Here is a 27,432-nt window from a genome sequence, read left to right as displayed (position 1 = left end):
GGGTGACCTTGAGCAAATCATTAAACCCTGCAGAACCTCACTGGCAGTATTCTCACTTGTCAAACCATAATGAAACCACTTTGCTTCGTTGTACAAACCAGCAAGAATGTTTGAAAAGTGCCAGGAATAGGAGAGGTTCTCAGTACACAGAAGTTACAATTGATCGTAGACACCAGTGTCCCCATTATTTATACAAAGATTTAAATTCTTTGAGCAAAAACAGAAGACATGATTCTTGATTTGAAAACTTTCACATTTTATCATTTAATTATGATTTTGTTGCCTTTACTTTTACAGTGGATTTCTTCCTTTCATCTGAGACAACAGCCCTAGAAAATAGCAAGCAGTTTAAAGTTCAATATTAAATGTAGGTCTGATAATGAAATCGCCTTTGACTGTTAAATTTTACCTGATTCTCACACCAGCTTCTGACTGAATACTTTCTGTGTATATATTTATCCGTAAGAATACACTTACATCAGTTAGCATTTGTGAAATCCACCAGCTCTTGAGAGTCTAATAATATGAAGGTAAAGGAGGAATGTTACCATCAGCACTGCGTATCCTGCCTTCCCTCCTGGAATATGGGAGACGCTCCGTTGGAGCTCTGCTTCCCTCGCCTCTATGCTTCCTCATCACTCCAGTGATTCTCCCCTCTCTCTCCTGCATCTTCAGTTTCTCCCTCACTACTAGGTCATTTCCTTGAGCATAAAATAGACCTTAATACTCACCTATTCTTTTTGAAAATCTCTCCCTTGACCTTATGTCCCCATTCAGCTTTTGCCCCATCCCTCGGCTCTTTATAGTAAAACTTTAAAGAATTGACTAATCCTTGCTTTCCATTCTCTCTCCAACCACTCTACCCATCTTTCATCCCCGCCGTGCCCATGAAACAACTCTTATCAAGGACTTTCAGCCACGCCAAACCCAATGGTCACTTCTTTGTCCTCATCCAACCGTATTGTGACACAGCTGTCCACGCTCATCTTCCCAGATCACTTTCTTCTCTTAGCATCCATGACTCCTCACTCCTAGTTTTCCCATTCCAACTCAGTTTTCCTTCTTCTATACCCAGCTGCTAATTATAGAAGCCCAGGACTAAGCCTTCAGTCCTCTTCTCTTCTCTTGCACACCACCCGCCCCACCATAAATCTCATCTAAGCCCATGGTGGGGTTTTTGTTTGTTTCTTTTTGTGGTTTGTTTGGCCATGCCACACGGCTTGCAGGATCTTAGTTCCCAGACCAGGGATTGAACCCACGCCCCCTGCAGTGGAAGCACTGAGTCCTAACCACTGGACACCAGGAAATTCCCAGGCCCATGATTTTAGATGCTATCTATTCACTGAAGAAAACCATATTTTCATCTTCAGCCCTGATTTCTCCCCTATGCTCTGGCCCCATAAATACTACTATTTAACCAACATTCGCATTTGGATGTCTAATTGGCAACTCAAAGCTACCATTTCCGAAAGGGATTCCAAATTTTCCCTTAATAATCTCCACCTCTTTAATGTTCACGGTGGGAAAAAAGATCTAAGGATACCCGTCGTTTTGCAAATGTCCCTTTAAAGATGTTTGGGTTCTGTAAATCATTCAACAAACATTGTATTATAGACACAGCTGCGTGCTGAAGATATCAAGAGGGATGAGATGGGACTTCCACCATCAAGAGGTTCAATACAGTATAAAACCATAGTTAAAGGCTCTGGCTTTGACATGTGCTACTTACAATTGCCTAAACTTGGCAACTCTTCTTGCCTTTGGTTTCCTCATCTCTAATGTGATAGTAATAAAAATAATAATTATACTTTTCTCATATGATTGTTATGAGAATCATATAAAGCAATACATACACAAGTGATTATTTCAGTGCCTGGTACATTAAAAAAGCACTCAATAAATGTTACCTTTTAAATAAGTGGCTAAATTGTATGCCTATCGTCACCTGAAATTCAAAGTGTCTTTTCCTTTATGCCTAGAAGGGAGACAGATATATAAATAAATAGGAAATTATGCAGTACACTTGAAAGTAACACAGAAAATAGTATAAATTCTGAAAGGAAATGTTCTCCAACGAAAAGCCCAAACCAAACAATTGCCACAGAAACATCCACCTCATGGGATGTCTTTTTCTCTATCCTATTCTTACCCCTTTTTAACTTATTTCATCTCTCAAGTATTCTTCATGAAAAAAGGCACCCCATTTTTAGAGGCATATTCATTCTTGCTTCCTCCTACACACAAGGGATCTGTTACATGATAAAGCTGAGCCAGCAGAATGACTGTGTTTAAATGCCAATTATGGAAAGCCATAAATGAAGCATATCATTCAGTTTCCTGCATAAATGCTTTGCAAGCGCTCTGATTTCCAGACTATTAGGACTGTTTTTCCTCTCCAGGCACAAGCCCTGAGCCTTTAGAAGAGGGTCCTTTCCTTGGGAATATGGAGGGAAACAAAGGTAAGCACTGGGAAGCAAGGGCGCTCTGCAGAGCAGCAAGGCCTCGCTGGATCACTTGAGACCAGCTTTTTTCCATCTTGGTTGAAAACAAGTTCAGTATGTCACAGACTGTTTGAAATTCCCTCAGACACTCATAATAACCAAGCTAATTGTCCAACCGTAGGTCCTCCTCCCAATTTTTGCTATGACCAAAGTTTAATATATCCTGCTATTAAGGGATCACATATCAAATTTTCTCATAGCTTGTAAGGTTTTCTTGGACAGCACACTTAAGCTCAAATTACGTAGTATACACATAAAATTTTTTTACCAAAATCTTTGCATCCACGTAAATTATTGGAAAACTGAACCCATCAAATGTCACATCAATCCTGAGGTGTGTATCAGAGTGCACTTTAAGGGTCATATGTGGAGAGATGGAGACCCAGAGACATTGCTGAATCCATAACAGGGCAGGAATGGGGTCATGGAGCCTGAGAGTAAAATGCTTTCTCCTTTTGTTTTTCCTACAGGCCTTCTTTACCCATGCAGCCTAATCAGCTCCTGAAGAAGGGGCATCCTCCTGAAGATGTTTGCATCCTTCTTGAGAAGGAATGAGAGAAGACTGTCTTCATGGCACGCATTTTGCTGTATTCATTTTCCCAGATCTCTTAAAGCAAACGAGTCCCTCTGTACCCCTCCCTTGCTTTATTTTTGTGAGGACTTTATTGACAAGTAAACTTTCTTGTCTCTATTCAGAGTCTCTAAATTATGAATTAGTGTCTTCAGAGATAAAGGGGAGGATTCGTTCTTCCATACATGGAAATCCCACAGCAAGGTCAACAGCGCACTGTAACGCTCCCTTAAGCTTAATACAGCACAGAAAGAGCAGGTTCTATGTCACAAACTGCCTCACTGGGACCCGGGAGGGAAGCATTAAAATACCTCTTTCCAGATGGAGAAACAGACTCAGATGGAGGAACTTTACAGATGGAGTTGCCTGAGCTCCCACAGCTAGCGTGTGTGGCAGAGCTGGCGTTTAACAGAGGCCTGTCCTACTCCATGCCCATCCTTTTTCCCTTCTACACTCCGGAAGACAAAGCTTCTCTCCTAGAGCACCTTCAGAACATCTGAACAGATCTGAAGATCTGTAATCTAACCCAATGCCATCCAGATCCCCTGCTCTGCTTCAACCCTTGGGCCAGTCTCAGAAATCCATTCGCTCCACCTGAGAAACTAAAGCTTTGCCAAGGGCTACCTCAGAGTAGGGCTGAATTCCTGAATGTTGACATTCTGAGTCTTTCTCAAAGATGAGGCAGAGTGGGCTTCCCTAGTGGCGCAGTGGTTGAGAGTCCGCCTGCCGATGCAGGGAACATGGGTTCGTGCCCTGGTCTGGGAAGATCCCACATGCCGCGGACTGGCTGGGCCCATTGGCTGCTGAGCCTGCGCGTCCGGAGCCTGCGCTCCGCAACGGGAGAGGCCACAGCAGTGAGAGGCCCGCGTAATGCAAAAAAAAAAAAAAGATGAGGCAGAGTTAGACAGAATCCTGGAGTCAGATAGGGCAGAACTCCAGGTAAAGGCCAGAAACAAACTGGCCTTGGAAAATGGAAAGAAAACAGAGGCCCTGGAACCAGAAGACCAGATTCTCCTCCTGGATTCAGCATTTGCCAGCAGTGAGAACTTACATTGCCTCATTTCTCTGAGCTCCAGCTTTCTGGTCTGGAAAATGGAGATATCAGAACCTTCTGCTTATTCAACATCATTACATTGATGATGAAAAGAAGTAGTGGGAGCAGCCTAGGTGTTCCTCAACAGGAAAATGGATAAACAGAGACATAGCCACACAATAGAATATTATTCAGCAACAAAAAAGAACAAATTATTTACACATGCAACAACACAGATGACTCTCAAAAACATTATACTAAAGGAAAAAAAAGACAGACGTAAAAGACTGCATGATTCAATTTATATGAAGTTTTCCAGCAAAAAAAGCTAACCAATAAGGATAGAAATTAAGATAGTGGTTGCATGGGGAATTGACCGAGAAGAGGCAGGAGGAGATGGGGTGATGGAAATGTTCTATACATTTGATAGAAGAAGCGTATGCATTCGTCAAGAATGATTGAATGCAGACTTAAGATCTACACCTGTCACCATATGTAAAGTGTACCTCAATAGAAAACATAATACAATTTTAAAAGCTTTGTAAATAAAAGAGCTTTGTACAAATGGAGAATTCCACAGTTGCTTTACCAGAATACTGGTCCTCTTTACGTGACGGCTTGGTCGGACAACCTCATATGAGTGACGCGCGGCGGCTCCAAAAAAATGCACTTAACTGAGGTTACTCTCTTTTATTATCCAAAGTTTATGATTGGATCTGAACATAGGGATTTCTGAGAAAAGCAAATAGCATACAAATAAAGCAACACTAAGTTTAGAAATAATGAGTCATATTCTAATAGCGAAGTGGCATATGGGCCATTCCACAGCACATACACATTTCCTCTAAATCAGACTCCCTACATTTCCATAGGAAAGGGAAGTTGCTATTTAAAATTTAGCTCGAGAAAAGCAAGCAGCAATAAAAAGAATAATGCCATTTGTATTGAGTACACCAGCCTCTTCCAAAATGTTCTTGTTTCTGCTCACAACTGCCCTGCAAAGCAGAAAGCATTATCTCCATTTCAGAGATAAGAAAATCCAGGCTCGGGTGTGACTAAATTACTTGCCAGAAGACACATACCAAGAAATCAAACCTGACAGATTATATATATTTTCCTGACAGATTATATATATTTTCCAGTCACACTTATTGCTCTAATTAGTTATCTATTATCTATTGCTCTAATTAGTTATCTTCTCAGTTGTAGGTAATTTTCTCATTACACAATAGTCATAGAAGTAATATCTAATGTTTATTGAGTATTTATCAAGTGTCAGGAAGTTAACATGTATTAAGGCATTAAATGCTTAAAATTTAGTAAAAGGGAGACATTATTCCCAGCCTGATTTACAAATGAAGAAACTGACCAAGAGGAGGATAAGGGCTTTCCCAAGGTCACACATGGAGCAAGTAGCAGAGCCAGCATTTGTGCCCAAGCAGCCTGGATTCAAAGGCCACGTGATCAGCCCAACCATTGCACTGTCTTTTCTCAATGGGTGAGAAACCCAAAGTGCAAGGCATTATACAATAGTACTCAAACCTTTATTTCAGAAAAGAGTAGAACATTTTCAACTTTTCTAGGAAAGGTCGGCGAGCAGAAGCAAGTTCAAGATTGTAAAACAACGTACATCTACTATTTCTGTCTAACTCATAGTAGCAGTTGGGGCTATCAGTGTATCTATAGTAAATGCAAAGACAACAGAACTTTATAAATCCTAAAAAGGTCACAAGGTCAGGACATGACACCATCATGATTGAGCATCGCCTAGAAAATTTCATTCTGGTCCAACGATTCACCCCAAAGCCTCCAAAGAGTGTGTCAGATTCTCAGAGTAACAGCTCACTGTGCAACAATGGGAGTAGAAGGAGGGGCAGAGGAAGAGAGACTGTGAGCTTGAGAAAAGAAGAAACCCGGGGGCTTCTGATACTCTCCTTTCTCTTCTTCTTCCTACAGAAGTACTGATCTAAGGCTCATATTCCTATTACAGGGTTCTCAAATTTTAGCACGCATCAGAACCACCTGGAGCAGGGGGAATTTCTAACAAGTCCCCACGTGAGGCTAATGCTCCCGGTCTAAAGACCACACTTTGAAAATCACTGCCCTGGGGACTTCCCAGGTGGCGCAGTGGTTAAGAATCCACCTGACAATGCAGGGGACACGGGTTCGATCCCTGGCCCGGGAAAATCCCACATGCCGCGGAGCAACTAAGCCCGTGTGCCACAACTACTGAGCCTATGCTCTAGAGCCCACGAGCCACAACTACTGAGCTCACGTGCCACAACTACTGATGCCCACGCAACTAGAGCCCATGCTCTGCAACAAGGGAAGCCACTGCAATGAGAAGCCTGCATACCACAACGAAGAGTAGCCCCGCTCACCGCAACTAGAGAAAGCCCGCACACAGCAACGAAGACCAACGCAGCCAAAAATAAACACATTTATAAAAAAGAAAATCACTGCTCTGTAATATTAATCCCTCCCAAGCCTCTGCTTAAGTATCTCCAACCACAAAGGACACTGAAGTGAGATTAACACTGCCCACTCAACAAAGCACGAGGTTATAATTTTACTTACTAACCATGAGGAAATGCTACCAAATGTTAAAGTAGAAAAACACTTTATAATAATAAATTCTAAACATATCTATTTCTGAAATACACCAACAAAAGATGCTATATTTCACTAAAAAATAAAAGGTCATACTTTATTTTTCTTAATGACTACCAGAAATCCCAGGTCAAAATTTTCCACGTGCAATGTTTATGCCTGATCAGAAGAAAACCCCTGCAGACCCAGAGGCTAACGCACAGGTTCTGTGTAAACGTTGACAGCCAGAGTCTCAGTTGAGCTCATTTAGCTTAACAAGTCTCTAGCTCCAGTTCACAGTGAGCAGCAGAGGTCAATAAAAGCTCTATAATGCTTTTCCATTAGTCTCCAGACTCTCTTTGCTCAAAATGATAAAGGATGAGTAAGGGTCAATAGTGCGATAGACATAACCTAGAGCTGCTCGTTAGAGCTTACTACATTTACATAGAATTAAGTGGCACATTCTAGGGGGTTTCTGTGTTTTTCTGGGGTCATTTTGGAGAGATCCCTCTTCCCTGGTTTATCACCAATTCACCAAATCCTAGGCTGAAAGGGGTCTTAGAAACCGTTTGATTTAACTTCTCATCAGCCTATGTTGTAAGATTCTTGCCTACAATGCTCTTAGGAGATGTAAGTATGACAGTCGTCAAAAAGGTGAAGACATGGACTTCCCTGGTGGCGCAGTGGTTAAGAATCCACCTGCCAATGCAGGGCACACGGGTTCGAGCCCTGGTCCGCGAAGATCCCACAGGCTCTGGAGCAACTACGCCCATGCAGCACAACTACTGAGCCCACGTGCCACAACTACTGAAGCCCGAGTGCCTAGAGCCCATCCTCTGCAACAAGAGAAGCCACTGCAATGAGAAGCCCCTGCACCGCAACGAAGAGGAGCCCCTACTTGCCACAACTAGAGAAAGCCCACGCACAGCAACGAAGACCAAACGCAGCCAAAAATAATTTTTTTAAAAAAAGGTGAAGATATGCCAACAATTGGTGAATTGAAGGCCTTATGAGTATTAATTATATGAATCTTGCAACTTGTCTGCTGATTTCAAATTTTTCAAAATAAAATTTTGAGAAAAAATGTGGAGAAAAAAAAGGTGAAGACAGAGATCTTCAAGACTTCTCATTCAGAGCAATTTTACCTGGCTTCCTGACCTATTCTTCAATGATAGGATTATTGTTTAAAATAAATCCTTCAAAACTATGGTATCTAAAACAGGCTTGGAAGGGAGTCAAAATTGCTCAACTAATTTACGTCACAAAAATAAAACTCCGTGAAGGGAGGAAATCAGCCTGTTTGTCACCACTGTATGCCAGAGTGGGCACAGCTGGACATAAGTTCTCAATAAATATTAATTGGATAAATTAATGAGTGAATGAGACCATCATAGGTATTCATAGCTGTAATAACATTTTGTAACTTTCCAGAATAACCCTAAATGACTTGTTCGATCGCTGAGGATCCCACAATCCTCAGATTGGGCTTGAGATCAGAAAGAACTGTGTTTTATACCTAAAACACCTGCTAGAGATACCAAAGGGACATTTTAAAACAGTCAGAGGAAACTTAAAGTGTGTTAAGCCATGGATGCAAATATGAAACTTTAAATTAGTGTTGTGAAATTTTTTGAATTTTTAATTTTAGTTGGATCCTAACAAGACTATCTGTATATATGAACATGAAATCTACTCAGAAAGAAAATTGAAGCCTTAGTTAACACATTTAACTTTAGATTGTAATTTTCCCACTTAAAAAAAAACTTCCAGGGCTTCCCTGGTGGCGCAGTGGTTGAGAGTCCGCCTGCCAATGCAGGTGATACGGGTTCGTGCCCCGGTCCGGGAGGATCCCACATGCCGCGGAGCGGCTGGGCCCGTGAGCCATGGCTGCTGAGCCTGCGCGTCCGGAGCCTGTGCTCGGCAACGGGAGAGGCCACAACAGTGAGAGGCCCGCGTACCGCAAAATAAATAAATTAATTAAATAAACTCCCGCAATTTTTATTTAATTTTCTCCTGAATTAAACTTTTATGCTTACTATGGAAATGCAGTTTCATGACAAAAGTCTTCCCCTTCCTATTATTTGTGATCTCTAGGAAACTCCTAAATAGAAATGTGGGACCACTCCATCTCCTCCAAAGAAATGTGATTATCTATGTTAATGAAAGATAAGTTTAACATGAAATAAAACCCAAGTAATTCAAATATTTTACTGCAAGTATTCATGTTACCCCCTACCTATTTTTGCCAGAGCTGCTGGCAAATTAAAAACTAAAACAAACGAAAACAACAACTTTTTAAATATTACCTCTTATTTACTAGATAGGTCACTTCCTGACAAGCAACTTGCTCTTTCATTCCAACATCAAATTCAGAAGTCAAGCTTGTGGCTCAGCAAAATTGCAAATTTCATGGACCGCTAGAATGATCTGAACATAGAATTAAAAATGTTACATCCTCATTTGCCTAGGGTCTATTTCATGGCCTTCATTAAATGTTTACCTTTCCTTTATATTCACTGGTTTGACTCTTAAACAATTGATAGATAACAGGTATGTGGTTAAGAGCAACTCAACTCACCTCTTCATCTACAAGTTCTTTTGTGTTTAACTCCCATTTCAGAACCCCCCTGTCCCTCTACTTACATTTTCCTACAGAGAAGAAAAATCCTATTATTTTTACTGACTACCTCAGGGAATACTTCCTGGAATATAAAGTCATTTCTTTTTTAACCATTTATAATTAAAATTTCTTCATTTGGGGTCCAGACAGCCATCATTATCCATCCAGTTCAGACCTGAAAAGCATCAGTCAATCTCGATGGTTTCTTCTAGGTCACAACGTCTGATACTCTTGATAACAGGCATTCCTCTTAATGCACCTCCTGTTTTCATCATCAAGAAACTCTCAGTGGGCCTTTTTTCCCCTTTCTAATGAGAGTTGTGACATTAGTAACATGTAGCCAAGGCTAGTACCCTTCTCTTGGTCCATTTGCCTGACCTTGACAATGTCTTCCTGATTGGTAAGTGTTCCCAATAAATGCTAGATACCCATACACTGCTCTCATTTCAACCACAGTAATTTAATACCTGTTTCATCCCATCAGAAGCTTCTTTATCAGATGCTGAACCATACACTTAACTGGATGCTCAATTCTAAAGCCTGAATCAGAGACCGTTCTAGAAGGTGTCAACTCGTAAAAGAGATCTGTACCTTTGAAATACAAGTAGAAAAGAGAGTCTACAAGGTTTGCCACATCTTTAACTCCATCTATGGTAGTTAGACTTTAACTTTCATTAAGTCAAGGTTTTTGTATCCTCACATCAGTGAGTCACTGAAATGTGGCATGAAAATAACTGTAAGACTTTTTGCAAACACTTTGCTAATTTAAAAGTTCAAGAAGGGGCTTCCCTGGTGGCGCAGTGGTTGAGAGTCCACCTACCGATGCAGGGGACACAGGTTCGTGCCCCGGTCCGGGAGCATCCCATGTGCCGCAGAGCAGCTGGACCTGTGGGCCATGACCGCTGGGCCTGCACGTCCGGAGCCTGTGCTCTGCGGCGGGAGAGGCCACAGCAGTGAGAGGCCCACGTACAGCAAAAATTAAATTAAATTAAATTAAAAAGTTCAAGAAAGAAATACACCCCAGAGTGAAACCTTATTTTAGCCCTAAAGGAGCTGGATGATATGACAATATACATTTTTAATGTAATTCAATAAAAATCACTTAGTGCCATCCCCCATTTTCCCCTGAACTTCTCAATATGCTTCTTGGTCTAAAAGCTTTCAGAATTAATACAATACTAGAGGAAAATGTTGAATTGTGCTTTAATTTTATATTTGACATGGACTGAGTATCTTTGGCCATGCCAATTAACCTCCTTGGCCTTAATATGTCCATCAGTTAACTTTCTTATTAAATGGGGTTATACTTGTTCTGTTTCCTTAATGGGATGCTGTAATAGAAGGAAAAATATTGTGAACTTTCTATAAATATAAAGTGTATTTTCTCAATTTACTTCAATAAGCACAGGGATTGACCATAATGCAAGACATTAAGCCAGGTAGGAAGGATGCTGGGTTAACCAAGACATAATTCCTGGACATTACTAAGCTTTATTCATATTTGGGGTTTAGAATAAGAGTTTAATAAAAGAAGTGCAAGACGTGTACACTGAAGATTACAAGACACTGTTGGAAAAAAATTAAAGAAGATCTAAATAAATGGAAAGACAGCTCATGTTCATGGATAGGAAGTCTTAATATTGTTAAGATGGCTTACTCCCCAAATTGACATATAGATTCAATCTGTAGAAAGGGATATAAAATCCCTATCAAAATTTTAGCTGCCTTTTTCACAGAAATTGACAATCTGCTTCTGAAATTCATATGAAAATGCAAGGGATCCAGAATAAGAGAAGAACAAAACAGGAAAACCAATACTTCCCAATTTTACAATCTTTTACAGTAAACCTACAGTAATCAAAACAGTATGATATTGCATAAGGCTATATATATTGATCAAAGGAATAGAATTGAGTGTCCAGTAATAATCCCTTACATTTATGTTGTCAGTTTGGGCTGCTATAACGAAAATATCATAAACTAGGGGGCCTATAAACAACAGAAATTTATTTCTCACTGTTCTGGAGGCTGACGTCCAAGGTCAGAGTATTACTATGGTTGAGTTCTTAAAAGGGCCCTCTTCCAGATTGCAGACTGCTGACTTCTTACTGTGTTCTCACAGAGTGAAAAAACAGCTATCTAGCTCTCTGGTCTCTTTTTATAAGGGCACTAATCCCATTCATGAGGGAGCTACCTCTTGCTCTAATCACCTCCCAAAGTCCCTAATTCAAAATACTATCACACTGGGGATTAGATTTCACAGTATGAATGTTGGGGGACACAAACATTCAGTCCATACAAATGGTCAGTTGATTTTGGCAAGGGTGCTAAGACAATTCAATGGAGAAAAGACAGTCTTTTCAACAAACGGTGCTGGGACAACTTGATATCCACATGCAGAAGAATGAATTTGGATACCTACCTCACACCATGCACAAAACTTAATTCAAAATGGATCATACACCTAAATGTAAAATCTAAAATTCTAAAAATCCCAAAAGAAAACATAAGAGTAAATATTCATGATCTTGGGTTAGCAATGGTTTCTTACATACAACACCAAAAGAACAAGAGATCAAAGAAAAAAAGATAAATTAGACTTTACCAAATTATTAAAAAACTTTTATGCTTCAAAGAACAACATTAAGAAAGTGAAGGTGCTTTGTGACCACCTAGAGGGGTGGGATAGGGAGGGTGGGAGGAAGACGCAAGAGGGAGGGGATATGGAGAGATATGTATACATATAGCTGACTCACTTTGTTATACAGCAGAAACTAACACAACATTGTAAAGCAATTACACTCCAATAAAGATGTCAACAAAATAAAATAAATAGAATAAAATAAGAAAAAAGAAAGTGAAAAGACAACCCACTGAATGGGAGAAAATGTTTTCAAATTATATACGGACAAAGGACTTATATCCAACTCAACAATAAAAAGATACAATTAAATAACCAAATTTAAAAGATGGGCAAAAAATTGAATATACATTTGTCTAAAGATGTCAAATAATGAATTAATTTATGAAAAATTGCTTAGTATCATGATTCATTAAGGAAATGCAAATCAAAACCACAATGAGATGCCACTTCACACCCACCAGAATGGCTAAAATCACAAAGACAAACAATAACAAGTGTTGGCCAGGATGTGAAAAAAATTGGAACCTTCGTACATTACTGGTGGGAATGTAAAATTGTGCATCCACCTTAGAAAATAGTTTTGCAGTACTTCAAAAAGTTAAACAGAGTTATGACCCGTCAAAAAGTTAAACAGAGTTATGACTCAGTCATTCCACTCCTAGGTTTATACAAAAGAGAAATAAAAACATACATCCACCAAAAAATGTGTACAAAAACCTTCACAATACCTCAAAAGTAGAAACAACTCAAATGCCCATCAAATGATGAATGGATAAATCAAATGTGGTATAGTCACACAATAGAATATTATTCAGCAATAAAAATGAATGGATAACTGATACATGCTGTAATAGGGAAGAACCTTTTGTATTCTATTACAAGTTAATCACTAAAGGGATGTTGCCTATAAGCTTAAATTATACATAAGGGTCCATTGCTGGGAACCCTGCTCCCTCTGTAATGAGCATTAAGCTAAAATACCTTTGTTTAGCTCACAGGAAACATCCTGACCAGGTCCAGCTGTGAATGACTGCAGGGAGGAAGAAATGAACACATTCCCTTTGGAGGCTGATTGGGAACCAGGAAGTGTCTGACTTTACTCCCTCCCCATTTAGTATAAAAGGAGCCTGAATTCTAACTCAGGCAATATGGTTCTTTGGGGCACGAGCCTACCATCTTCTTGGTTAGCTGGCTTTCCGAATAAAACCCTTATTCCTTGCCCCAGCAACTCGTCTCTCAATTATTAGCCTGTCGTGCCGCGAGCAGTATCAGCTTAGACTCAGTAACAATGCTACAACATAAGTGAACCTTAAAAATGTTATGCCAAATAAAAGTAATCATTCACAAAAGACCACATATTATATGATTCCACTTATATGAAATGTCCAGAATAGGCAAACCTATAGAGACAGAAAGTTGAGTAGTAGTTGCCTAGGGCTGGAGGTGGGGGTGAGAAAATGGGACATGACTGCTAATAAATATGAAATTTCTTCTTGGGGTCATGAAAATATTCTGGAATTAGGTAGTGATGATGGTTTCACAACTCTATGGACACACTAAAAACCACTGAATTGCATCTTATAAATGAGTGAATTAAATGTATGTGAATTATATCTCAATAATGCTGTTTTTAAAAAAATAATAGGTAGAAGAAAATGACAGCCATTTAAAAAATAAAAAGATGAAGTGGTCAATATAAACTTTTAGTGGCTAGTTATGGTGAGATTCTGTTTTAATTTACACAGGCAATGGCATGCTATATCTGCCTGATATTTAAAAGTCTAGTCCTGCTGGGAAGAATTTCTTGGTTGATTAATACATGGTTTGTGAGATGCTTCACCAAATTCTCCTGATGCCTCGCATAAAGCTGTCATACAAATTTCAAATACAAGTCACTAGATTAGATATTGGAGACTGGGACAGATGACCCAAAAAGGACCACGGCTTCATTTCCAGTTGCCACTGTGTTTCCATGAGCTTCTCTTCCTTCTGTTTACTCTTGACATCTGCATTTTCTTGTTGCCTTATTTTCACTCTGGATTTGTTCTTTTTATCCCTAATACAATCTTGGCCCCAAGATTTAATTTCACGGTAATTAAAAATAACTTCACAATGAATGCCAAATTCTCCACAGAAAAATGTCACAACATTACAGCAGCTATGAATTTGAGTCAGAGAAAGAGGTTTTGTTGAAGATGGGAGACAACTCACTCAATGGGGGCAGGCAGTGATGGGGCCGGAGTCCTCCCTTTCTCATTACATAGCTATTCATTGTAGCTGAAGAGTCTTACTCAAACTGATTAAGGATAAGAAAAGAAGTCAAATCAAAAGCCTTAAAAGAAGCAATAAATCCCTTAGCAAAGGAAGGGTGAAGTAAGTTTGTACTGGGAGAGATGCAGTCATATGTCAAAATTCAAAGCAAAATGGTTGGATCAATCCAAATTTTTGGCCACTGTGACGATCAATTTTATGTATCAACTTGGCTTCACCATGGGATGCCCAGAAATTTGTTCAAATATTATTATGAGTGTGTCTATGAGTGAGGGTGTTTCAGGGTGAGATTAACCTTAGAATCTATAGACTGAGTAAAGCAGATTGCCCTCCCTATAGTGGATTCTTTTGAAGGCTCATCCAATCAGTTGAAGACCCAATAGAACAAAAAGTCTGAGTAAGAGGTAAAACTCCTCCTACCTGACAGCTTGAGCTGCAAGCTGATCTTTTCCTGCCTTCAGACTTGAACTGAAATTCAACTCTTTTGGAGTCTCAAGGCTGCCAGCTTTTGGACAGGAATTTACACCATCAGCTCTCCTGGGTCTCCAGCTTGCCAACCTTAGATATGGGGACTCCTCAGCCTCCACAGTCATGAGTGAGCCAATTTCTTATAATAAATATCTCAATAGATATGTAGATAGATAGATAGATAGATAAATTGGTTCTGTTTCTTGGAGAACCCCGGCTCATACAACCACTTTAGACCAATCCGTATCTCAGATATTGAGAGTTCTCGTTATTATATTTAATCCATCAATCTTTCTCAAAAATAGGAAGTTTTCATCTGTAAGCTAATTTCTACTTTCTAAACCTGAACATTCTTATTTTTTTATCAACTACTGTTTTAGCAAAAGTCTTTTATAAAGATGGGGGAAGTAAAGAGTTCTGTTCCTGAATATGTGATACTGAATTAAAGTATGTTTTATGTTGGTCTGAAACATTAGGGTAAACAATGGGTCTCTCTAAAAAAAAAAAAAGCTCATAGACAATACAGTTGAGTGAGTCATAGTTATGGGCACAAAAAGGGAGGATGAGGAGAAGATAGGGAGGAAGAATCGTGGGGGAAGGGAGGGGTAAAGGGAAGGAGGGAGGGACTAATATTCCTGACAGACTAGTTTAAAACTATATATGTTATAAAAATAAAATATTTTTAAAGTGAAATCGTCATATTTACCATTGTCTAAGGGCCAGACACTGCACTGATTTACATGAATTATAATCTCATTGAACTCTGCAGACAATAGTAGTGAACACTTATGGGACATTTTCTCTTCTACATGCTTTTTGCATATTAACATAAATAATTCAACATGGTTATTATCCTTTATGGCAGATGAGGAAACTGAGGCTTTAGAGAGATTTAAGTTAGCTCTCCTCATTCACGAAAGTGGTCACATTGGGATTTAAATATGGGAAGTTTGGCTCCAACATCTGTTCTCTTAACCTGCACAATACAGCAGGTTAAGTGTCACCTAAAAATAGTTACCACCTCTCTGATTCTTGGTTTACTGTCTATAAAAATAAAATAAAAGCTCCTACTTTGCAAACTTGTAGTAAGAAAAAGAGATGATTATGGAAAACCTTGGTGATTGTAGTTCAATAAATGATAGTCATTATCGTCATTATTCTTCTTTTGAAGTTTGGCAGAGAGCTCAAAGACCCCAGCCATACAACTTTCCTATTTTGTTTGTTTGTTTCTAAACTAACAGGGCTAATTAATGAAGAAAATAAAATTCTATGTGGATAGAGGGAAACTGAAACAAAAGAATTGATAGGATAATGAAGGATATCTTGAGCATCTTTATAACAGCATAGCCAGGAGGGGAAAAAAATGTTTTCCATTTTACAGGAAAACAGAATTATCCACTTTTTCTGAAATAAATAAATAAATAAATATAAAATTACTAAAGGGACTTAGCCAAAGGTATACCGCTAGTTGATGACTCAGCGAAGACTAAAATATGTAAGTTTCATTAACATATGACAATCTTTTCAAATATCTTTACAAATCTATTGAGTGTTATGAAGAGTTCTACTCTGGGAGAATAATAATATTTTATGCCACTGTCGACAGGAAAAGAAAAAACAAGAAACACACAACCTAAAATTTGCAAGTTATGTTTTATTCAGTGACTGTACTGAGGATTATAGCCTGGGTAGACAACCTCTCAGATAGCTCTGAAGAAATGTTCCAAAGACGTAAGTGAGGAGCCAGGATATATAGGAGTTTTTGCTGGGAAAAAACAAGTAGTAGAACATCAAAAGTTACTGCTAATCAAAAAAAAAAAAAAAAAAAAAAAAAAAAGACAAAACCCCCCCAGACTTCTCAAGTTAATGATTCTAGTGCTTTTCTATGTACAGGAAGATGCAGGAGTCTGGGCTCACTGAAATTATTTCTTTAATATGCATCTTAATTATCTAGAGCCAGTATCCTGTTTTTCTCCATCCTGAATTCCCCTCAGGGCGCATCAGTGGGGCAGCTCCAGTGACTGATGGAGGGCAACGTTGTTTACTGAAATGAAAGGCAACACTTTTTTTGTCACGCTATCATAAAAATAAGTAGTGCTAGTCTAACAAGGTTTAAAAAAAATAAGGAAGGTTAATCTGCACGTAGTGAAAGCAAACCAGAAAGAAGTAAATAAAATTTGCTTCAGATTTCTGTTCTTGCTTTTAAATACTCACATCTGTTACTGCTTTTCTTTCTTTTCCCCCTCCTGATAATAAGATCAATAGAAGAGAATAAGAGTTAATACATAAAGGGAGATATTGCTGATATAGTCAGTTGGAGCCTTATTCTTTTCTCTTGATTCCTCTGATATTCCATTGTCTTCTCTGTCTTGTCCAAATAGATGTAGATACACTTTGGACATTGTATGAAAAGGCAGCATTTGAGGCTGCTTTAGAATAAATTCTTCAGAAAATCTTTGTCAAACTGGTCTTACTGTTGCTCTGGGAATTTCTGTGTTGTTCTCTTGGGGTCTCTTTATTGCTAAGAACAGCTTTTAAGGTCAAGAATTGTGCCTATTATGATACATCTCATATGTTTGTTAATGATTAATGGGACAGACAATTAGTCCCTTAATGAAATACTGCTTTTCCAATTTTTAGAATAAACTACTGACTCTCATTACTATTATGATCTTTATTCTAATATTAAAAGTAAGAATGGTTAAATGTTAGGGTCTTTCCATTAAAGACTTCAGCCTAAGCACTGCATCTCTGTTATTATAATCAGTGATTTGGAGCAATGACACTCATTCTGCTAGAACACAGCCACATAGGAACATAAAAAATATATGAATTAGGAAAGAAGGAAGGAAGGAAGGAAGAGAAGGAGGGAGGGAGGGAGGGAGGGGGAAGGGAGGGAGGAAGGGCAATCCTGCTTTTGCCATTCACTTTATAAGAGAGGGGCTGAGTATTTTTAGATTCATGGGTGTCTCTCCAAAGCATTCCAAAGGTACTCAGTCATCATGTTTGGATTCCTAATTGCTAAAAAGTCATGGAGGAGGTAGCTGGGTCACTGAAAGGAAGGGAAGGAAGGTAGAGTCTTACTGACAAAGTAGAAGAGATGTCAATGGACAGAAGAGGAGATCCTGAAAGATGGTGTTTAGAGAAGGAGGAGTTGGGGGAGGGAGGGGAGGAGTAGGGAGTGGGGAAGATAGAGAACTATACAATTACTTTGTGAACAGTGGCTCTTTTAATTTTTCAGAAGAACCCCATGGAGGCAATATTATTTCCACTTCATAAATGAGAAAACTAAGGTATAGAAATACTAGACAAGTTGTCTCAGACTACAGTTTCTTAGTAGAAAAGATGTTAGTAGAACCAGACTTTGCCCCAAAGTACATACTCTTTCTACCATGCCACCCTGGGCAGGTTTGGAGCTTGAAAAAACTCACATTTCAGGCTATTAATTTTGGTCCCCTGGAGGTAAGACCATTTTCAGGCTGGTCATTTTCAGTGGATTCTCACATCATGTCCTTTCTCCTTCCTGGTGTTCTGAACTCCAGAGATATTCCAAACAAACTTTCTGGGTCATAAATACAGCTTTTACAAAGTGATCTTATTCTTTTCCCTGTAATACCTGTCCTCAAACCTCCCAGGTTACCTTGAGAGCATATAGTCTTTTATTACTTTTAACTTTGATTACTTTATAAGATTTTCTACTCCAGCAAGCATGTGTCCTTTAGTTCTTCAACAGCTGCTTTATGATAATGATGATGAAAGGCCTGGTTCCAAATGTTCAGTTGATACAATTAGAATTACTTTATATTCTTAACATTCTTATATTCTAAAAAATTTTGCCTTCTTCAAATCTTATTCCCTTTTCTATAAGCTGTGGTATGTCTTAACCATTTGTTATCTCACTATTTCTAGTTATCAGCACAAAGGGAGGATCCTCTCTGTAGGAAAAATAATATTATCTTTTCTTTGTTTTGTTTTTAATATCCAACTCATCTGTGGTTATATACCACTTTTCTAATGTTGCTTGTACCTTTGTTTCTTGATTTTTTCTTGTTCTTTGCAATAAATAAGTTTTTTATTTCATTGATCAATTCTCCTTGTTTTTTATTTTTCTATTTCATTAATTTCTGCTTTTATTTATTTATTTATGCAGTACGCGGGCCTCTCACTGTTGTGGCCTCTCCCGTTGCGGAGCACAGGCTCCGGACGCGCAGGCTCAGGGGCCATGGCTCACGGGCCCAGCCGCTCCGCGGCATGTGGGATCTTCCCGGACCGGGGCACGAACCCGTGTCCCCTGCATCGTCAGGCGGACTCTCAACCACTGCGCCACCAGGGAAGCCCTCTGCTTTTATTTTTAACATGAGTTAACACAATTTTTTGTAATTTCTTCTAAGCTTCTTGGTTTGTACCTTGTTTTGCAATAAATACATTGAATGTTGTATGGCTTTTCTATACTCTCCTGATTTTATGTAGGACTTTTGTTTTTCTTCTGTTTCTAATGTAGTTTCCCATTTGTGCTTCCCTTTAACCTACGTTTAAAGTATTCTTAAATTTCCAATTGTGCTATGTCAATCAGGGGGAAATGAGCTGTGTATGATTTCTGCCACTTAAAATGTGTCCATCTAATAAAAAAAAAAGTGTCCATCTTTATTTTGTGATCTCGTTAAGTTTTGAGAATGTTCTGTTTGTAATAAAAAAAAAAAAACACCGGGGCTTTCCTGGTGGCACAGTGGTTGAGAATCTGCCTGCCAATGCAGGGGATATGGGTTCGAGCCCTGGTCTGGGAAGATCCCACATGCCACGGAGCAACTGGGCCCGTGAGCCACAACTACTGAGCCTGCGCATCTGGAGCCTGTGCTCCGCAACAAGAGAGGCCGCGACAGTGAGAGGCCCGCGCACCGCGATGAAGAGTGGCCCCTGCTTGCCACAACTAGAGAAAACCCTCGCACAGAAACGAAGACCCAACACAGCCAAAAATAAATAAATAAATAAATAAATTTATTAAAAAACAAAAACACCTATTCTCCATTTGGGGGTGCAAAGATATACATAAAGGTGTATCTGTGTGTGGTTATATTACATATGTCATTTAAGATTATTTTTAATGGCCTAGATGCTTCTGCAAGCTATAGCAGTTTTTCCCCACCTACAGTTCAAATAATTGCAAGGTCTCATAGCCATTTCACAAACTTTGGGCAGGAAGAGACCTATTTCTATACTCCCGCAAATGTACAATCACGGGGAGTATGGGGGTAGGCATGTCACAATCTGATAAGAAAACCAGATAATGAATAATGAGACCTAAAAACCAGTGTAAATAGTATTGACACCACCGCAGTAGGGGCTTGGCTAGGGGCTTGGCGACCTGAACAAGTCACTCCTCAGGGTTTCTATTTCCTCATCTCCCAATGGGGGTGGTCATACTTGTGCTGCCAACATGACAAGGTTCGTCAGGAGAAGCCAGAAGATAAGGAATGTGAACAACATAAAGTGGTAAATAAAAAATATTAGCAGAGGTTGCTACTATTTAGATACAAGACACAGAAAAGATAACGACGTAAAACGGCCAACACAGATGCTCCAAGGTGCTCAGTTTCCATTGGTTCCCTTCCCTGGCCCCAACCACTTTCGGCTTCCTTTGGGGACACCTCCCCCCGGCTTGCAGTAACCCCCACCCAGTTACATGAGTCTCTCTCTTCGCTGCACCGGCAGGTTGGAATCTGCTGGAAGCGCGTTGTGAAGTGAACGGAAACCTGCCCGCAGCTAAAATTCGCGCTTCAACACAATGAGGCCGAGCGTGTGCAACGTGTCCTCCTTAGGCGATGGGGGCTGACGGGCAGATGTTGCCCGAATGCTCATTAATCAAAAGACTCTTTCGCCCCGGACCCCACTAGGTCTTGGGCAGAGTCTCGGCTACAGAGATATCGGGGCTAGGAGCCTCAAGGTCCTCTGCGCTCTCAGCAAGCAGCCGCGGCGTTCAATCTAAGCACTGTGTCCTTGGTAGAAAAGGAATCGATGGTGTTCTGGATGCTGGTTTTCAGGGAAGATGCTCTTCGCGGTCCCGCGTCTCCCCGGGAAGATAATTGAGCACCGAGCGCGAGCGCTGGGGTCGCCGGTCCGGGAGCCGCGGCAGCCTGCGCCGCGAGTGTAGACAACGAACCTCCCAGCCCTCTCTCCCCAATTTGCCTTCCTGCCGCAGTCCGGGCCCAAATTCTCTTCACTTGTGAGTGAGCACACACAAGTTCGCTGGGCACGATCTTTCCATCTGCTTCCCCGAGGGGGTCCAGCCTTTCAACGATTAACCGCCCAGCCAACGGGGAGGAGGGAAGGTGCTGGATGGAGGGAGTGGGGCGGGGAGAGGCGTTTTGCACGTTCAAAGGCACCAAAATTAACTGCCAAAGCTAAAAGGGTTTGTTTTCTTCCGTTTTTGACAGACGAATGCGGTGGGATGCCTGCTGGGCCGACTGCCGCCCCGGCCGGAGCCCTGGGCTCACTTCGCAGCCTGCCGCTGAGTTTCAGACCGCAGTCCTCAGCATCCGCCCGGCTTCACCCCCTTGCCGAAGTCTGCAGATCGATGGATGCTGGGCGCAGGCTTTCCCTGGGCGGGTTGACGTTGGCTTAGGCTAAAGCCCCAAAGCTCCCACCTTCGCCTCCTGTTTATCTGCTCGCTCCCACCACTACCACCGAAGTACGTGCCCCTCCGGTAGTGTCGGGGCTCCGATCCGAGCGAGGGGGAGGGCGCCTCCCCACCCCCTCCTGCCCATCCCCGCCGCGACTCGGGGTTTTACTGCAGCAGCCGGAGGTGACAGCGACGCCTTAGCCTGCTCCGTTGCTCTCAGAGCCCCGGCTTCCCCTGCATCCGGAAAGCACCCCCTCCTGAGAGGCTCTTCCCCGGAGAAGTGCTAACGAGCTACAGGAAACCAAATTTAAAAATGTAGAAGTCGCTGGGCTGCATTCCTCCGAGGACGAGCCTGGTCGCCCAGGACTGAGAGTGGCAGCGTGTGGGAAGTTGGGACCATAGAGCAAGGGGGGAGGGGAGTGGTGCAGCCGGCATTCTCTTCTGGAAGGAGTCGTTGGGAGCAGTGCGGTTGGACACAAGTTTGCCTGGGAGTGTTTTCCTTTTGTCAATAATTAATCACCGGAATCAGTCTGGCAGAATTGGAGTTTTAGCAATAGTGCAGAGGGCGGGGCCGAACACCTAACTCTTGGAGCCTCGAGGCGCCCAGCGCAGTGGGAAGCTCGCAGCAGTTGGGGAGAAGCCAAAGCACTGGTGCTCACCTAAGCCGCAAGGAGATACACCCAACTGGGAGGTAAGCATCTTCCATCTTCCAAATATCTGCTTGAACTGTAAAGTAGCTTTAGAAGGATAGAATTCCTGTGTTTATAAGGAAAAAATAATACCAAGCCATAATGCAATGTACCAGCTTATTATTTAACTGCGTTAAAAATGTTAAGAATTGAATGGGCTTTTCCATTTGCCTTTAACTATGTTAGAAACTAAGATGTTTCACTCAACAGAAGTCAAACTTTATTATTAAAACTTTCCCAGCCAAAAGAAGAGAAAATTACTTTGTTAATTACTTTCATTCTTTATCTTTGTATAGTTCAGTAATAACTATTCAGAGACATGTCATTGGGAGGTGCTTGATTTCATTCTTAAATATTCATCTTTATCTTGTTTCATGCTCTGATACAATATTTTTTGCCTATTTTTGCTACTTGAGCCAATAATACACACAAGTCAACTGACCAAAAAGTGAAGAGTTTCCAACAAGGAATACGTTTTAACATTTTTTCATGATTATTACGCAGGATGTATTTTCTTAAAGATGATTGTGTTCATTTATAAGTAATTAGACTTCTAAACCCAAGGAGAAAGGTACATATAGATAACTTTGACATGCGGGTGGGGATGTGGTATAATAAAGAAGGGTTTAGATAAGAGCAGAGATTCTAGATCTGTTTCAACTAAAATGACATTCAACTGGTTGGCAATGAACATATGAACCCAGCCCTTGATCAAATAAAGAATTTGAAGAATTGTTAAATGTAAATCTTAGCCTTAAAACTACAAATAAATGCGCCAGGGAAGTTGGGAAAATTGTTTTTCTACAAGACTTTGTGGCCCAGTAGTTCTTTTGAATTAAACAAAAGTTAAGAAATACATGATCAGTTTTGCTTGTGAATTTTTTAGATTAGTGCATAAAACTAATGAGGTTTGAATAATTTGATTTTCACGTCTAAATTATTTCTATGCTTTTTAAAACAGGCATCATTCTGATGACTGTTTCAATGGCTGTGATGGTTTTGCACATAGATTACTAGAGTAACAACAAACATATGAAACGTACTGTCACCCTCATTACCCAAAGATTTCTACACAACTATTTAATAACAATAAATTAACAGTGGTTCATCAAACCAAATGGGTGGGTATTCTAGAAATTTAGTGGATATGAAGTTGAAAGTCAACCAATTCTCAACTTCAACTGGTTTTCTTAATCCACTGTTTGTAAATTTGCAAATACTTTTGTAAAAAACTGTCCTTTGTAATTCTATATCTACTATGTCAGCATAAACTATTTCACCACCAAGTATACAAGATGCAAAATCTTCATTAAAAATTATCCAAATGGGACTCAACTTCCAGAATGGTGGTATGAGGAGCTCTGTGAACCCACCCCTTAGCAAAACAACAATACTATAAAATTACGGTTGAAAATTGTAGGTACACAACTATTTAGTCTCTAGAAATTGTCCCGAGGAAATACAACAAATGTAGAAAATTTTGTTCAAGACAATCCACTACATTTCCTTAAGAACAGCAAGAGTTTGGATTTTGAACCACAACCCACTTCCCTGCCAATTCCACCTGGATGTGATGGTGCTCCACTCTGGGGGGGGGGGGGGGGTACAGCCAAGAACACAGGACTCCCTCTCAGCCTAGATCCCAGCATAGGGCTATGGTATATCCCTGGGAAAGCAGGCCACAAGCATCTCATCTACCACCAGTGTTGCAGAAGCTCTACCCTAGGCAAGAGCATGTGAAAGATCTGAGGCTCTCCTTCCAACCATCCCGCATTCTTAATGCAAAAGAGGAAAAACTCAACAACTAAAAGACAAATAACCCATTTAAAAATGGGCAAGGGATTTTAGACATTTCTCTAAAGAGGTACAAACGGCCAATCACCAAAGAGGTTCTTACTATCATTTAGTCATTAGGGAAATGAATATCAAAAACACAAGATACCGCTTCACACCAACCAAATGGCTATAATCAAAAAGGAAGAAAATAATAATTGTTGGAGAGGAGGTGGAGAAATTAGAACCAGCATATATTGCTGGTGGGAATGTAAAATGGGTGAGTTGCTGTGGAAGATAAGTTGGTAGTTCCTCAAAAAGTTGAACATAGAGTTACCATATAACCCAGCCGTATAACCCATATAATTCCACCCCTAGGTATTATCCCAGAGAACTGAAAATCTAGGTCCCTGTAAGAACTTGTGCACAAATGTTCACTGAAGCATTATTCATAATAGCCAAAAAGTGAAGATAACCCAAGCATCCATTGACTGATGAATGGATAGATAAAATGAGATATGGAATGGAACAATGGAATATTATTCAGCAATAAAAAGGAATAAAGTACTGATATGTACTATGGCATGGATGAACATCGAAAAGATTATGCTAAGTGAAAGGCTATATATTGTGTGATTCCATTTATATAACATATCCACAATAGGCAAACCTATAGAGACAGAAAGTAGATTAGTGGTTGCATATGGCTGGAGGGGATGGGGGTGGCAATGAGCAGGAATAGGGAGCCACTGCTAAAGGGTACAAGGTGTCTTTTGGGGGTAACAAAAATGGTCTAAAATTGCTTAGTAATGGTTGCATAACTTTGAGTATACTAAAAACCACTGAATTGTGTGCTTTGGGTGAATTGTATGGTGTTTGAATTATATCTCAATAAAGCTGTTAAAAGAACATGTGGGTTTAGAACTTGGAGTTCATGAATCTTCATGTACCACCAGACCAATAGTTTATGTGAAGATCTTTCCTAAGGGCCACATGAGATAGACGAAATAATTGAGTGACACAGGGGATACATATTATATGATTTGTATATGTTTACACACCTGCCCAAGCTTTTCTGTTTAGAAATGTCAAATGTCATTGATGCAGTCCTATAGAGAATTTGTTTGCAATGCCCTAACTTTTGGGACTCATCCACTCATTATATTAATCCAAGCTCAGCGAGGCCAGCTGTTCCTCCTGTTTCTAGATAAGTCTAGTTCTTTATCAGTTCTTTAGGCCAGTTGTTGAAAGAGGCCACAATGGGTGAGAGAGGGAGGGTACCTGAATCTCAGCCAAAAGTGTACTTGTCTGCCACACAGACTAACCCGATTTCACTTGCACTAGATTGGCCCGGAAGTAGAAGTCTTGGGGGTAAAGGAAGAGCTGGAGCGGCCACTGTAGTACTCAGAACACACTGACATGTCACTGCTGGGAAGCATCTCTAGTGATTATAATAATCTCAAATATAGAAGCTCCCAAATAATTAATATTCTCCTCTATTCATCTTCTATATTTTGTGTTCCCATAAACTACCTGATCCTGTAAAGAACTGTGGAATTGGATGATAATGCTTTGTCCAGAAATGGGAATATAAAATTAGTGAGTCTGAGTTTCATGGGGGTATAAGCAACACCTGAACTTGTTGCCAGCAACAGTTATGAGTACACTGAGCCAAAGTATACCTTTAGCTTTAGGGATTCAAATAAGTCTACCTGCATCAGGAAACCTCAAGATTTTCCATTCTCTCCAGGCCAAGTTTATCCTTCCATGCACAAGTTTAGAAGAGCATACCATGCTGATGAAAATGGGTTTCACACAGTTTTCGACCATCAAAGCTTTTGCAGAGATCCTATTGTCATATCTTGTCAGATTTCTAAAAATTAATTTTAAATGTCCAACCAGTTGTCTATAAATTAAGTACATGTAGGAAAAACCTGATCATAGTTATTACTTATTAATATTGCTTTGATTCGGATTAATAATGCTTTAATTCAACATATTTATTGTGCATCTACCCTGCACCAGGACAATTCTAGGCCCTGGATGAGTAATAAACAAAACAGACAAAAATTCCTACCCTTCAGGAGCTCAAATTCTAGAGGGGCTGTCATATAAATACATAATTTTTAAGTGAATTATACAGTGTATGAGTAGGAGATAAGGGCTCTGGAGAAAAACTAAGCAGGGAAGGGAACGAGGTACAACTTTAAACTGTGGCATCAGGCTAGGAAGTAAAATTATGTAATTAGATAATATAAACGTCACGTATGGGATGGGCCATAAGGATTACCTGTTCCAAGTTAACTTCTCCCCCGAGGAGCTTTGGTTTCCCCTTCCCGTCAGCATTGTTTTACTACCTTGGATTTACTGCTGTTTCACCAAAGAAAATATTACATTAGCCGCAACATTCCAAGGAAGCACAAGGAAGACATAACTTCATGTCTTTTCTAAAGAACTACAACCTAAATAAAACACCGCCTTATGACAACAAAAATTCTTGTTATGGGAAATCATTAGCCTGGGCTTTCAGTTTTCTTGTGGCCTTTCTCTCTTGCTTTGCCCTGGATTCTCGTAGTCTGCCAGAGGATTGTGTGGTAAATAATTAAGGACCACTTTCCCAAAGCTAACACCTTTTGAAAGAGTGAAGAGGGTGGGGGAGAGTTTGAGAGAAAGAAAAATTTCCAGGACACTCTGGAAAGGTGAAAGGAGAACAAATCTTTCAGAACTACGTAACAGAGCACGGAACCCCACAGATCAACTGGAAAAAAGGAGAAAAGCAACCAGAGAGCTGCTGCTTTCCCAGACCTTCCTAGAATCTCTCCTCAGGGCACCTGGCTTAAAAGATACCTGAGGACACATTGTTCTAGTAAAATATAATGGGTGTGGCAGATCTCCTGAAATAGAACTTTTAGAAAATGGCTTAAAAGGGAGCAAGGACTTGATTTTTTTTTTTTTAAGTCAAAAGGGAACATTTATTTCAGGCTTGAGGAGAAGCATTTGAATCAAATTAGAAATAAGTCAAAAACCTCCCTGTTATAAAGGAGTTATTATGGAGCATTAGAATTCTCATTCATTTAGTTAACAGATTTTTTTTTTAACATCTTTATTGGGGTACAATTGCTTTACAATGGTGTGTTAGTTTCTGCTTTATAACAAAGTGAATCAGTTATACATATACATATGTTCCCATATCTCTTCCCTCTTGCGTCTCCCTCCCTCCCACCCTCCCTATCCCACCCTAGTTAACAGATTTTAATTGAGCAGCCACTATGTGCCAAGTACTGGGGGAACAACACCGACCTTTCTTTCCTGAGAAAGGTCAAAGACCTTTCAAAGACCTTTCTTTCTTGAGGTTACCTTATATGCTTTTTGTTACAAAATAGTCAAAGCACACACCGTGATGAAGACAGAACTTTTTTTTTAATTGGGGTTTAGCTGTTTTACAATGTTGTGTTAGTTTCTAGTGTACAGCAAAGTGGAGTTCCCTGTGCTACACAGCAGGTTCTCATTAGTTATCTATTTTATACATATTAGTTTATATATGTCAATCCCAATCTCCCAATTCATCCCACCCCTCCTTTCTCCCCTTGATGTCCATACATTTGTTCTCTATGTCTGTGTCTCTATTTCTGCCTTGCAAACTGGTTCATCTTTTTG

General features: G+C 40.1%; 1 protein-coding gene and 1 long non-coding RNA gene across 3 annotated transcripts in view; one reads left to right on the top strand and one right to left on the bottom strand.

Annotated features, from left to right (window-relative positions):
* LOC109551919 (uncharacterized) overlaps positions 1-27,432 on the bottom strand; it is a 175,556-nt gene that overhangs the window by 23,520 nt on the left and 124,604 nt on the right. The window lies entirely within an intron of this gene.
* The window catches only part of SPTSSB (serine palmitoyltransferase small subunit B), a 30,547-nt gene continuing 24,223 nt past the window's right edge, over positions 21,109-27,432 (top strand). For both annotated transcript variants that reach the window (XM_033855439.2, XM_033855436.2), the window contains exon 1: positions 21,109-22,004. The gene's annotated coding sequence lies outside the window, so the exon portion shown is untranslated. The remainder of the gene's footprint in view (positions 22,005-27,432) is intronic.

Source organism: Tursiops truncatus, chromosome 4 (genome assembly GCF_011762595.2).
Source record: "Tursiops truncatus isolate mTurTru1 chromosome 4, mTurTru1.mat.Y, whole genome shotgun sequence".
NCBI classification, from domain to species: Eukaryota; Metazoa; Chordata; class Mammalia; order Artiodactyla; family Delphinidae; genus Tursiops; species Tursiops truncatus.
Note: the sequence above shows the minus strand (reverse complement) of the source record. Positions and strands in the feature narration are given on the sequence as shown.